This window comes from Panthera onca, chromosome C1 (genome assembly GCF_046562875.1).
Source record: "Panthera onca isolate mPanOnc1 chromosome C1, mPanOnc1 haplotype 2, whole genome shotgun sequence".
Classification (NCBI taxonomy): Eukaryota; Metazoa; Chordata; class Mammalia; order Carnivora; family Felidae; genus Panthera; species Panthera onca.
Genome location: NC_138346.1, coordinates 75,275,978 through 75,285,390, shown reverse-complemented (window position 1 = coordinate 75,285,390; position 9,413 = coordinate 75,275,978).

The window sequence follows — 9,413 nt, the reverse complement described above, 5'->3', positions numbered from 1 at the left end:
GCGCTGATATTTGCATTTCAATGTGAACAGTGAAGAATAAAGGTGGAAGAGAGGTCTGATCAGTGCTAAGCCCTTTCTGCTTCAGTGCTTAAGCATTTTTCCATAAACACTCTTGTTATGATGTTAGTTTGTTCAAACCACTCTGAGGTAACTGATGGAGGCTCCTGTTTACAAGCTTTCGTGACAATTGAACAGTATGGATTAGGGGAAGGGACTCCCACAGTAGCTTGAATGCCGGCCACCAAGTTAAAGAGAGTGAAACCCCTTCCTGCAGCCTGTCACGGAAGCTCCCAGATGCTGGCAATGCTTTGATCAACCTCCTCCGTGACCCGTGGGCTCGAACTTGGGTCTGACTTACAATGGCTGGTACTTTTTGCCTTGAGTAGCCTGCCGGTCTAGGACCAAATGTTGAGTTTTTATCAGTTGGGTTTTCTGTTTAAATGCAAGGGAGGGTCCAAAGTGAAATGAATAAGTCCTTTTCATTCTTACCAAATAGGCCCCACAACAAATATTTACTTATACTGGATTCACTGAATGTTATCACCACGTGTAGTTTAGTAGCCTGACTTCTAGCATGTGTATAAGACAAGGCCTGCCCTGTTTTCCTTACCCTTTGATGGCTCAGAGATATACAGGTTTCGTGTCTTTTTTTTTTTTTTTTTCTGCATGTCACTGTTTAATAAAGGCTATATTATCCTTACGCCAATCCTGGGTAGTTCAGCCTTTATAAGACCACAGAACTCATAACCAGAGAGCCTTTTCTTCAACCAATATGAGTTTCTCTTTTTCCATTTCAAGACGGACAATTAAGTGGACCACTTGCCAGTATAAAGTTCAATAACTTTTTGTGTGGGTTAATATTTTGATTCTAAGCAGTTTTGACACATAGCGACCCTCAGTAAGTGTTTTGGGTTGTAGTATCTTTGAAAGCTAAAACTCCTACACATCCCAGGATGTTTCTACTCAAGGACTAGATAGATTTCCCTAAAAGAATAATCTCAATCTTTAGATCATTAGGACAAGGAAATAAATGTCATTGAAAATATATCATCAGATCTGGCATGCCTAGCTGGCTCAGTCAGAAGAGCATGTGACTCTTGATCTTGAGGTCATGTTCTGAGTTTGAGCCCCACATTGGGTATAGAGATTACTAAAAATAAATAAATAAATGTATATCTCATCATCTACCTGCAGAGTTGACATGGGCATGCAGACTTCCATCAAGTAAAACTTAAAATGCATAGGAAATTGCTTACACAGTTTACATACTAACGCATGTATTGTTTCTATGATCAAGTTTAAAATAATATAAAGGCCAGGAGCACCTGGGTGGTTCAGTTGGTTAAGTGTCTGATTTTGGCTCAGGTCATGATTTCATAGTTTGTGGGTTCGAGCCATGTGCTGTCAGCACAGAGCCTGGAGCCAGTTTGGGATTCTGTGTCTCCCTTTCTACTCTCTGCTCTTCCCCCGCTCATGCTCTGTCTCTCTCTCTCTCTCTCTCAAACATACAATAAACATTAAAAAAATAAAATAATTTGAAGGCCAAATCTCATGTTTTACCAAGGTTTATCTTTGCGATATGAAAAACAAAACAAAACAGAACAACAACATCAACAAAAACAAAAAACAAACAACCCTGGTGGCTTCATATAAAATTTAAAGAATATTCAAAGAAAGGATGAAATATGTCTTGCCCAGATCTTACTTGTTGCTTTCATTTTGATCTGAAATTATATTATAATTATGCTTTAATTAAATTAGGATATGTGTTATAATGTTGCACCGGTCTCCCGTGCCCCAGCCTAAGTACTGGGCTGTGCTGCCATATGCAATGTGTTGATCGCTGGTCCTGCCCTTTTTGACAGTGGCCCATGGTTCCAACCCAAAGTTTAGCACCAGGCAAATAGGCAACTGCACCAACTGGGACTCCCCGAGTGTAGAACCTAGGACCATTGCCATTAATGTTGGCCTCTGTATAATATCAAAGGGAAGCCAGATGGTAAATTCTGCTAAATGTGTAAATATTGTTTGTGAGCTCCTGGGCTGGTATAGTGAATGGATACGTCAAATAGGTGATTTCTCAATAGATATGGCGATTAATAAATTTTTAAACAGAACTTCTTCATGAAAGGAGTTCTTTAGATTATAAAGGGAATCAAGTGGAGATTAACAAAGCAATATTTGGATTGGCATTTGTGACAAGCAAGGGATTCGTGTTCCAACTGAAGTTGTTTTGTCCCATTTCCTGGGAAGGGAGGGTAAAAATGACATAGGACTAAAACAGGTTGATTTTCATTAAGGATAAAGGATTCATGACAAGAAAACAAACTGAAAAAAAAAAAAAAATCTCAGATTCTTAAATATAATGGTAAAGAGGTTCTATCAATTCAAACAGTTCAGCCTGAAATATTATCCACCAAAATGTATAGACTTCTCTTTATAGTCAGTTTTGTAACTGGCATGTAAAAGAATGCTATTTTGAAAAGTTAATTTTAGTTGGGATGGATAATTAAGTGCAGGAAAATGAAGCCACCTTGGAAGTTAGTGAGAGTGTGTTATCAAACGAGCACATGATACATACAGGCATAATAGAAGTTGACAAACCCATACCTGTCAGAATGTAAATGGGTGAAATAAACCACTACCAATAGTTTAAAAGACCTTAAACGGTAGATAGGAGTGAGCAAATCACAAGAGATTGTCGTCAAATGTTTGTGGGTTAAACAAATATGAATTAGATTCTGTGAACACGTATTTGAGGAAATAGTGCCAAAAACGAGTGAATAATCTAGAATGCAGTGTATTATTTTCATCCCGAAGAAAATATTCAATATTTTGCCTCATAAAGAACTACCCATTTTTCCATTTTTAAAACTAATTAGTGATCGTTCAACATTTAAAATTTGAAATGCGTATGTTTTTAAATTAAGGGAGCTTAACACAACATTCCAGAAAGAGAGCACATCTTTCTGTTTAGTTTGGCCACGTGACCGCATTCATTTTTTCATCTCTCCTCCTCAGTGCCTTCTGGGCCTCAAAGTCTGGTCTCATTAAACCCTTAGTCTTGTGGGTCACCCCATGACATGCTCCATCCAGAACACTCTGGAGAAGTTTTTCCAGCGTTGAGAATCGGAGACATGAATTCCAGTGTGTTTGTATACCCACTGTCTGAATTTTGGCAGCTCTTTCCAGAAACTAGAAGTGGGAATAACCAGAATCTTGCTCATTCTGCCCTGATCTTCAGTTGCTAGGTCCCCTCTTGTTTTCCATCTCTAGCGCTCTCTTCCTTCTCCTTTGTTTCCATTTCTTACACCAGTACCTTCCTCTTTCTCTCCAGAAGTTACTTTTTTTATCTGGCTGATATTTGGTAATAGGAACCCACTGTATTGCTACTGAGCAATTGTTCTTAAAAAAGTCCATAAAAGCCAGACAGTTCCAGTTCCCTTCTAAACATTTAAAATTTTATGATTATTCATGCACAGCAATGTTACATTTAGAGACTAATATTTTCAAAATCTTAAAGAAAATTAATAATTCTCATAGTTGAAACAAGTTAAAGCTTAAGAATATCTTGGTGATACCCTGGTGGTGGATGTAACTCCTCCTATAAATTGTTCGACATGTGGGCATACTAAGTAGTCACTGCGGATTGCGGTCACCCTAGAAATGCTTCAGAACTCAAAGTCCAGTTATGTGGAAATGGAATGAAATTTCTTTCTTGTTTCTTTTTAAATTTTATTTAAATCCAACTGAGTTACCATACAGTGCAATAATGGTTTCAGGAGTAGAATTTAGTGATTCATCACTGACGTGACACCCAGTGCTTATCCCAACAAGTGCCTCCTTAATGCCGACCATCCATCTAGCCCAGCCCCACCCACTTCCCCTCTAACAACACTCAGTTTGTTCTCTGTATTAATGGTATCAAAATCCTTAACGTACGCATACTTACTGACATCTAACAAAAGAAACCAAAACCAGCAGCGAAACACCGCAGATGAAACTTCAGAAAAATTTGTGTTTAACTTTTTTTTTTTTTTTTTTCTGGTTGTCCCCGGTCCCCCAGATGAAAGCAGTGTGATCTCTTGAAGTGATTTCAGTAGAAATTCAAATAGTCATTCGTTTTAGCCGGGACTTAGGGGGAAACAATTACAACTCCCCCTCCCACCTTTCAACCCTATTCTTTGGTTTTTCCTTCTCCAGTCTAGACTCAACTTTGTGAGGAGGGAAAGTGGGATGGATATCTAAAGCAATTGCTCAGAGCAAGGGAAATAGGTTTGAAAGTGATAGGGTGGTAGACGTGCTTCCTCCCGATTTATGAGCGTCAATATATTAAATGGAAAAACTCAGCATCAGGAAATCTGATTTCTCTCTCTTTTTTGGCATTGCCCTCCCATGCTCTCCACCTTAGCAGCTTCACTATATACCCATAAAATCACGGGAAGACTGAAAAGTTATACTTGGGGTTTATACAACTGTTTTTGAAAACTCCCTGGTCCCTTCCACCTGTAGTATGGAAAGGTCATTTTCTGGTCTGGCCACTTGCTTCTCAGGGTCACCGTTACAATTCATCAGATATCGTAAAGCGAATTTTCCCTGATATTCGAATGATTTTGAAAGAGAGAGAACATACTTTTTTGTTCATTTACCCAGCATTAAGATAATTATTTTCCTCTTATCCTGGGAAGAATGTAAGCTTTTAAGAAAGAAATCCAAAAACCACGGGATAGTCAAATGAAGGAATTTTTATGGCAGTGCCAGAAAAAAATTTCCTCCTTCTGTCCATATACCAGATCATTTTTTAAAAATGACATTCAAATGACAATCACATGGCACTGTCTTTGCTCGAGTTGCTATGCACGATGGTGCTAAACTCTGTATTATAATATATGTTGCAGATGGTACCTACAGTGCATTTATGTAGAGATTTTGTCCACCCCTCCAAAAAGATATATTTACTTAAATGATTCAAAACAGATGGATAGACAAATCTGTCTTCGATATTTAATACTAATATATTAATGTGCAAATGACTTATAACAATAGGTTTGTTTTCTAGAGCCTAATGCAATGGTTGCCATAAGAACACAAATTATGTGTACATTTTAATGCATCTATGCTTCATAATTATGCATGGTTGTGTGCTGTTATAATTGACATAAAATATAAAACAGGTCAAAGAGCAGCTATTAAAACTATTTTTCATTTTGCTTCTTGACAGCCGGCAACACTGGTGCCTGGTACATTTAATAGGACCGTACATGGAATGTACAGATAGTTATAGAACTGCAGCCACATTAAAGAGCTCCAGAATTTGTAACCTAATTATTTCAAACATTGTTTTAAGGCCAATGATTTTATTTGGAAGTTTCCTATTTTGAGACCACATAAGAGAAGGACTTTCAAATAGAAATAAATGAGGGAATGAAGGAAGGGTATTGTGTGTGTGTGTGTGTGTGTGTGTGTGTGTGTGTGTGTGTGTGTCTGAGAGAGAGAGAGAGAGAGAGGGAGAGAAGGAGGAGAGTAGGACTTTTATTTGAATATAACATGGCCTGAAATAATTTTTTTTTCCTGCTTCGGCACAATGAAGAGGTAGTCTGCACCAATCTTTTGTACTGATAACGAAACTTCTATTCTGTGGAGCTCTGTTTTCTTTGTTGCTTTTATTTTCTAGCATATTTAAGAATCATTTGGCTAAATTCTCATCTCTGAAAGCATTGCATAGGAATAGACTCCAGTTTTCTCATTACTTCATCTACTTGCCACCCTGTGAGGGAACTGAGCATTAATATCCTCACCTTAGCGGCGAGGGAAGAGAGGCGAAGGGAGGTTAAGTGACTTGCCCAAGGGCACTCAGCACGCCTTCAGAAGGCTGGAATTGGAACTCTGAACACCTGCGTCTCAGGCGTGAGCTCAGGCCCTGCTCCTGCTGCCTCAAAAATTTGTAATTCTTCTGAGGGCCAATACCATCTTCATTTTCCTGTCCTAAAACTCCAGGGAGCTGTGGGTGAAAGAAATATAACCTGCACAAGATCAACCAATGGCAATGCGAATTTGACTTCTAAAGAGTTTCTGATACTGTACTTCTCACATGCATGGATGTTCGGAAGTGTGAAACACCACGTGGAATTTACGCTCAAAGAATAAGGATTCCTTCCTGCCATTGTGATCTGTCAACAGAGCTGGTATACAGTTCTCCCTTGTGTCAGAATTGTCCATGGGGAGAGATTATTTGTTTTAAACAGGTGGGGAAGGACACTTGTTCCTCAGTTACAGTAACCAAGACCTCATACTTTTTTTTTTTTTTTTTAATTTTTTTTTCAACGTTTTTTACTTATTTTTGGGACAGAGAGAGACAGAGCATGAACGGGGGAGGGGCAGAGAGAGAGGGAGACACAGAATCGGAAACAGGCTCCAGGCTCCGAGCCATCAGCCCAGAGCCTGACGCGGGGCTCGAACTCACGGACCGCGAGATCGTGACCTGGCTGAAGTCGGACGCTTAACCGACTGCGCCACCCAGGCGCCCCAAGACCTCATACTTTTTTTATTGTGTGTTTTAAGGATGTTTCTTTTCTAGGAAGCATTTTGAATAGTTACAATATTAAATAATGAAGTTAATAGGAGATTGAGAGAAACTGGAATGGAATGAGGGATAGGGAGGAAATACAGGCTATAAGAAACTCTTCGTATGGGTTGCCATGTTTTTCCATCCCAGTCTCCTCTGGTTCTACCCCAGTCCACTCACGCACTGGCCCTGGCCCCCACTCCCCTGGAAGGCCTGCGGCTCTTAAAAGACGTTGTAAGGGGGCGCCTGGGTGGCTCAGTCGGTTAAGCGTCCGACTTCGGCTCAGGTCATGATCTCACGGTCCGTGGGTTCGAGCCCCGCGTCGGGCTCTGTGCTGACAGCTCAGAGCCTGGAGCCTGTTTCAGATTCTGTGTCTCCCTCTCTCTGTGACCCTCCCCCGTTCATGCTCTGTCTCTCTCTGTCTCAAAAATAAATAAATGTTAAAAAAAAAAAAAAAAAGACGTTGTAAGCACTCAGTTCCCTTGGACTGCCAGACCCTATGGATTTCCAAAGCCCTAATGCCCATCAGATCTTTGCTGTTTTGTTTATTTAGGCTGCTTCAAAGTGCTTCTCTGTATGTTGAGTTCATGTCTCCACTGAGGGCAGGGGCAAGGTGCATGCAGATGGAAACTGCATACCAATGGATGGAATTAAAAACTGGGGGAGGGTGTTACCTTTTTGAAAAAGATTTGCGAATAATTTATTCTTTAATTTTTCCAAATCAATAAAATCCCATGTTGCAGTAAAAAAAAAAAAAAATTTTTTTAAGTGTTTGTTTATTTTTGAGACAGAGAGAGACAGAGCATTAACGGGGGAGGGTCAGAGAGAGAGGAAGACACAGAATCGGAAACAGGCTCCAGGCACCAAGCTGTCAGCAAAGAGCCCAACACGGAGCTCGAACTCACAGACCGCGAGATCATGACCTGAGCTGAGGTCGGACGCTCAACCAACTGAGCCACCCAGGCGCTCCCCATGTTCATTTAAAGGCACCTGATCATATTGCCCACATCAGGGAGGAAAGTACAGAATAAACAAGCACCACCAATAAGGGTCACAGTAGCAACCTCTGTTCTTTGTGGCTTAATATGGGTCAGTGTTTTACCTAGATTAACTCATTTTATCTTCATGAACATTCTGCAGTTAGGGACTGTCACTACCCCCTTTTTACAGGTGAAGAAGCTGAGGGACAAGGAGATTGAGACCTTTGCTCAAGGTCACAAATGTGGTAAGTGGCAGAGCTAGGATGCATGTGTGTCTTTTGTTCTCCTCGGTCTAGAGAGACAAGAAATGGTGGGCAGTCGTCCAGAGGCCGCCGGATCCAAGGCATGAAAAGTCTAGTCTTCAGTAATATTTGCTTAGCATACCCCAAACTCACACTAATTTACCTGAGAACACCAACTAATAAAAAATGGTAAGTGTCGGCAAGGCATCGGATGAAAATGAATCTACTGTGACCTTCCATATGAAGAAGGTCGCAGAACTACTGTGACCTTCCATATGAAGCATCTGTGCATCTTCCAAAGGCACATACTTGGCTGTACTGGAAATATAAGCACTTATGACCTGATGCTGTTCTTCCGTTAGGAATATCTAGTCCTTATTTTTATTTGTAAAGAGGCCCATCTCGATACCTTTTTTTAAAAAATGTATCCATGTTTTAATTTACATCCAAGTTAGTTAGCACACAGGGCAATAATGATTTCAGGAGTAGATCCCAGTGATTCATCCCCTACATGTAACACCCAACGTCCATCCCAACAAGCGTCCTCCTTAATGCCCCTGGCCCATTTAGCCATCCCCCCCACCCACAACCCCTCCAGCAACCCTCAGGTTGTTCTCTATATTTGAGTCTCTTAGGTTTTGTCCTCCTCCCTGTTTTAAATGTTTATTTATTTTTGAGAGATAGAGAGACAGAGTACGAGTGGGGGAGGGGCAGAGAGGGAGACACAGGATCCGAAGCAGGCTCCTGGCTCCGAGCTGTCAGCACAGAGCCCCGTTTGGGGGCTCCAACTAACGAGCAGAGAGATCATGACCTGAGCTGAAGTCAGATGCTTAACCAACTGAACCACTTAGCCACCCCATTATTTTTGCTTCCCTTCCCTTATGATCATCTGTTTTGTAGATACCCTTTTGACTATGAAGGACACAGGAATGAGGAAGCAATGTCTGGTTTATTTTTGGAGGGTAATTGGGTTCTTTCTTCCTCCTTTTTTTTTTTTTTTTTTTTTTTTTTTAAGAGAGAGAAGACTCAAGTGAGTGAGAGGCAAAGAGGGGGAGAAAGAGAGAACTCACAAGGGCAGAAAGAGAGAGAGAGAGAAGGAGAGAAACAGGGCTCATCTGAAATGGGGTCTGAGCTCAGCCTATGTGGGACTCAAAATCACGAACCATGAGATCATGACCCGAGCCAAAGTCAGATGCTTAACGACTGAGCCACCCAGGCGCCCACATTCTTTCCCCTTTTGATAAGTTGCTGTTATGGGAAGGACTGTAGTTGTCAGAGCTCTGCACTTATTGTGGAGGTGTTGCTCTGGTCCTATGCCTGTTGTGTTTATCTTGACGTGTGATAGTGACCTTTGTGTCTTATTTCCATATAGGGTAGCTGAATCTTGATACAACATTTCACGCAGTCCTGGAAATGTATTCTACTGCTTGGAAATCTCCTACTTGGGAAGTCCGTGCAGTTGTGTCAATGGGATATTGCCATTTTCCCAAGGGGGGGCCAATTTTCCATAAAATAGTCCTATTCATTGTAATACGAAATGCCAAAAGTTATAAATATTGTCTGCATCAACTAAAGAGTCAAGGGTTCATGACTGAATCATCAAAATTAATGTAACTCTGTATGAAA